Source organism: Macrosteles quadrilineatus, unplaced genomic scaffold (assembly GCF_028750875.1).
Source record: "Macrosteles quadrilineatus isolate MER2022 unplaced genomic scaffold, UCM_ALF_1.0 Scaffold_1__1_contigs__length_201487025, whole genome shotgun sequence".
Classification (NCBI taxonomy): Eukaryota; Metazoa; Arthropoda; class Insecta; order Hemiptera; family Cicadellidae; genus Macrosteles; species Macrosteles quadrilineatus.
The window spans coordinates 16430139-16436138 of record NW_026542594.1 but is presented as its reverse complement, the minus strand read 5'-3'; positions in this window follow the sequence as shown (position 1 = coordinate 16436138).

Genomic DNA, 6000 nt, shown 5'->3' with positions numbered 1-6000 from the left:
TGTTATCTTCTATATAAATAAAATTAGAGTTTTGTCTGTACATTGGTCAGAATCATAAATTTTAATAAAATTATTTTTACGTTTTATACATTAAAGAAGCCGAAACAAGTCTCATCTCAATTTCTGTCTGTCTGTCTGTTACGGCCAAAGAGCCATTTTACGCGGTCTTCTCTTGAACAACTAGAATACCTATCAAGATACACCGTGTTTCCTTACATAACGGATTTAATTATTCGTAAGTGCAATAATTTTTAGGGTAAACGTACATGAAAATAGAGAGTCTTTGTGTATAAAATTGTTCTTGAGTTATGATAACCGGGAAAAATACCATGAATCAGTGTTGCGTATATGGCCTGGAAACTTACATTTTTTTAAATTAGCGTTACCAATATCAGTTTACAAAAAAAGTTTTCAACTCATTGACGGCACTTCAATTGCGGCTGTGTAAAGTGTAAATGTAAAGTGACAACTGCAGTGGATGATTGTAACAGAGGTTTACGAATTATGCTCAACTCGCTTTTCCAATGTGTCTTCTCACCACTATGTGCTGCAATCGCTGGACCATACAGCCAATAGACCAATTGCCCATCTCTTGGGTTCGTAGGACTAAACAATTATTCATAACCAAATTCGACGACAATCCTTGATACCAGTACTTTTATCTAGAATACATGGCCTATCTACTTAGGAAATAAACTTAAAACGTTCAAAAACCCAACATTGTGTTATTTTTTCACATTTCCTTCTAATGTTTACTAAGATTTTTTTACTTGAAACTGTCAGATACTGTATTAGTTTATATATGATAGTTTCGCCAGCATATCTGAAAATATGCAAACCAACTGCTGTTCTTTATATAAGACTAGCTGTTTGCCCGTTCTACGTACGGGAATCTTGTAGTAAGTTGAAACCTTATATTCAGAACAGGAGTTGGTTTGCATATTTAGTGTGCATTTTTCCAGATATGCTGGCAAAACTATTACTGTATAGGAATACATATAAACCTTCGCAAATACAATATCTGACAGTTTCAAAGCCAAAACGAATGCTTCGCAATTAAATGTCACCCGTTCGTGTTAGTCCATATTTTATATCTAATGATAAAAGGAATTGTTTTATAGATCTATGAGGCATATCCCTAAGGTAGGCCTGTAATTGAAAGTTACTTTTCACACTGGTTAAAAGTAGTTAAAAAACTACCTCAACCTCACTACTGCACACTTTATTCGGGTTGAAATTTTCATTAACAAAGGTGCTCTTATCGTTTCCAAGAAACACTGAGAAATAAGGACATTAATGCGTTACCAACAGACATACACACACAATAGCAGAATTGAATTAGGGGTTTTGTTACGCTTTCACCAAAGCAAATTACAAACAAAATAATTATTTGAAAGTTTTGATAGTGTAATCTATAATGTTATGATAATCGTTTTTAGGCCTAATCAAACTGTAAAATTTGTGTAAATTCGTTGGCAAATATATAAATAAGTAAATAAATACACAGTCCACAAAAAAGTTATTCGTTAACAACGCCAAGCTTTAAAAATTCATGATGGGCACACAGCTAGTATATAAGGTTTGAATATAAGGCTAGTATATAGGCCTACAACTTTATTTTACTTGGGGTTTTCTACGAAATAAACTAAAACAAAACCATAATGCGACAAGATGGTAAGGCCATAAGAATGCTAGAATGATAACATCATCAACAACTACCAATAAAAATATTAAAATCAGTGTAATAACAGTGTAACAGTGGCCTAAGCCGTTTGAGTTCCAGTAGGGGATGGGACTGGTTCTGAAGACTAGGAGTTTCCTTATTTGTTAGGCATTTCTAGGAAGAGGCACTTTCTAGTTTACAGCCCCAATGTGCGGTTGTTTAGTTTGATCACATTGTTGCCACCCTTTTCGGGACACTAAATCATAATCTCCACAAAGGCAACACACAACACTACCATAGATAAAACATACTCCCTTAGTATATTTCTCTTCCTTATGGAACAGCTGAAGACAATTTTATTGTTTTTATAGCACTCACAGACTCTGCTGATTTGGGTATAATAACTATACTGGTCAGCGATCCAGTGTTGTATATATATGCAATATGCATATGGTATTGCCGCGATCACGGCGTCCAGTTGTCAGTATAAGAAATCTGATTCTATCTTGCCTTGCAAAGCAATGCAAGGTGCGATTAAAGCTAAAAATGTTATACTAGTACGTTATCTTCAATCTCATAAGTAATTACACATTATCAATGTGTACATTTAGATTTTGCAGTTTTTGATGTTTTTTTGTGGGATGTGTATTGTGTAACTTGATTTTCTGTCTTGAAATTAGTTAAGACTCCTTGTTTAAAAAAAAAAAATATTGGGATTTGTTCAAATCTGCAGTAGGCTACGTAAAACTAACAACTACAATCTTCGCGAATGTAAAACACTCTATATTATTTATCACACACGATATAGTACTTCTAACTACTATATTCAGTAAGATATATTCAGCTACACAGAATTCATTAGGGGATAAGACTGGTCCAGACGACTTGGAGTTTCCTGTTTGTTATTCATTTCTATGTAGAAGAAGCGCTTTTTAGTTCACAGCCCCCTGTGCCGTTATGTCGTTGGCTTACATTGTTTGTGTGCCCCTTTCCGGATTACTAAATCATAGTCTTCACAAAGGCAAAACAATACATTACATCATTAAATTTACTCATACACTACATACGGTACGTAGAAGAATTCTCGCATAAGTACTTCCTGTGGCTTTCAAAATCAATCCGCCTAATCGAAAGAAAAATTAATATTCATTACAGTATTTTGAAGCACAATCATCTGATTGCTTAAAGCAGCATCAATCACGTCTAATAAGTAGTACCAAGAGTTCCGGATACATAAAAAAGTGGTAATACAGCAAACGAATGCCCAATAATTTGTAGTTTTTAAATTATATGGGCTCGCGCCACTCTCTCCGAAACTTCAGTGTATCACTCCGCCTTCACGAGTTTCCCCGCTTGGCCACTCTGCTGCGCTCCGATCAGTATACTCAACGTAATTACTTGTCACAAAATTACACAGTTATTTATGGAAATAAAAATTCCAAAATTTAGTATTATGATTATAAGGCACGTTTCTAGCTAATGTATTAGTTATTTTTTGAAAATATGGTTTAGTTTGTAGTTAAAAAATATTTGATTTATAGCTCACTAATTTATTCATATTTCAAAATTTAGCCTCGTAATGAACAATTTACGCAATACATTAGCTAGAGGACTACCATACCTTTAATTTGACATAAAAATTATATCTTTACAACAATCGGAAGAGACGTAATACCGCCACCAAGTTAACATTAGTCTTATGGGACTAAGATTCAAGATGGCTACCACTGATGAAGACTCTTAACGGATGTTTATATATTTGCCAACGGATTTACACTAATTTTACAGTTTGATTTGGCCTAAAAACGATTATCATAACATTTTATGACACTATCAAAACTTTCAAATAATTATTTTGTTTGTAATTTGCTTTGGTTAAAGCCATCGAAGTATATAACACAACTGGAATGCTAGGTGCGTGTTCACAAAAGCGCGCCGTTGTGGCAGCCTTCCCACACCACCATGGGGGACCCAGCGGATTTTGGCCAATTCATCGAATAGTGCGCGAAGTTGTTAACTCGCTCCTAGCCTTCAATAACAAAGATTAAGCACGATAATGTTTATATATTCGTAATCTGCATTAAATGCAGAATGTAATGGTGTAAATAAATTTTACTTTTGATTTAAAATATAATTTCCATAGTTAAAAAGAGTTAACAATTTGTTCATTGTGACATGAAAAAGTTTGTATGCGAGGAAGTATTTTATTTTGGGGCCAGAAGAAAACTGTAAGCGATAAAGTTGTAATTTAAGAGATGATTTTTAACATGTGATCGAGCAATTTACAATTAAGTTTGTAGATTGTTTGTAGTATAGTGATTAATAGCGCGACGAGGTTGATTTTATGTCGCACCAACCTCCTCAGTCCAGCAACTCTTTATGTTTTTGCTACTCGATCATTGTAAAGCTAAATAATTTTAACCTTTTTTGTTAAATAGTTGATACAAGTTAAAGAATACAACTAACTATTCTATGGATGTGATCATATATTTCATTTATTTGCAGAAGATGAATATCAATACCAATACCGGTACCTGGCTGCCGCCCAAACCGTTTATTTCTCCAATTCTAGGGACATTATGAATGAATGTAACAAAAATTAGTTAGGTGTAAGGCAGAGATTGAAGATATTGGTTTTGTTTCACAACATGTAATGCAACCTTTGTACTATATTTAAGCACGATTGTGGGCAGTAAAACATATTATTAAAAGTACTGTTTAGTATTATTAACCAAACCCTTTTCTCTTATATGTGATGATATGAATTTTAAAACATATACAGAATAACAATGACACTCAAAATACCTTTTTACTAATCGTGTCTTTGCAACATTGTACTCATATTGTCAAAGGAACAAGACTAACAATTGGATTTGTAAATTTATTATTCAATTTTTGTTATTGCCTTTACGTTAAATACTTCCTAGGTTTAGTATTTATGACCTTGTCGATTATTTGTTCTGAGCCTTAATATTTTAAATTTCTCATTAATTACCAAACAAAGCAGATAATACACGATTCCTTGTTACATTTAAACAAAGGGGGATTACCTGTCCCTGTATCTATAGTCTAAATTTTTTATTTTAATTTACGGTAACATTGTATGTATATAGTTTACCTAGAAGGTGATGATTCAGTATTTAGTTATGTGTTACCTGTAATGAAAATGTATTTAATACAACTATTGGTTGTACTCAAAACGTTTCTGGGAGTACCGTAAACGTAAAGATTATCGGAACCAGGCAGAACGGCCCGCGGCGCGATTTATAAATAACCTCTTTGCGTTACTAATTACTCCATTACACACGGCTAGAAAATTTTATTTGAAATCGCTTGGTTATATGCTGAAGATCATCTCATTAGCTACGATTTTGTCGCTTGAAGTTTGCTTCTGACCAAAAAATAAAAAAAATCCTCGCTTAGTAACTTTTTCAAGGTGTGATATTTGTTTAACATTTTTAGTTGTTAAAATTCAAATTACGATTTAAATAAGATTATATTTATACTGTCAGATTCTGCAGTTAATGCAGATTCCGAATATATAACTTTAATTGCAGCCAACCTTTTGTATACACGGCCAAGAGCGTATTAACAACCGCGTGCACGGCTTGAGGAACTGACATATCTGCGTTGGGTCCCCCATAGTGGTGGAGGAAGGTTGCCGAAACGGCGCGCTTTTTATCCCACATCTCCTATCTACCCGGTGTTCCAGTTGTGTTATATACTTCGATGGTTAAAGCGTAGCAAATCCCCTAATTCAATTCTGTATTTGTGTGTGTATGTCTGTTGGTAACGCATTAATGTCCTTATTTCTCAGTGTTTCGTGGAAAAGACAAGAGCACCTTTGTTAATAAAAATTTCAACCCGAATTAAGGTGCATTGTCCCTGAAGCGACTCTTGCGATAGTAGCTGAGCGACAGTAGCTCGGCGATAGTAGCTAACCATGGCATTGTCTCTGAAGCGATTGTTCTAGAGCGGTTTTGTTCATTTTGCTGAATTTTCGAGTGAATTGGTGCCATGAGTGCCATGACACCAGCTAATTTTAAAACGTTTTTATTAGCTCACTTTCTTGTCCGGTACAAACTTTGCAATCAATAACTAACTTCCCGACGAGCTAGAGAATTGAAACTTGAAACATAGCTCAAAAATGGATAATAATGCAATATTATATCATTTAATTTTCATATTTCCCAGTCGCAGTTGCGTCAAGGACAATGGTCCCATTTGAAACAACGCTAACCAGTGCTTAGCTACTATCGCTGAGCTACTATCGCTCAACTACTATCGCAAGAGTCGCTTCAGGGACAATGCACCTTTAAGTGTACAGTAGTGAGGTT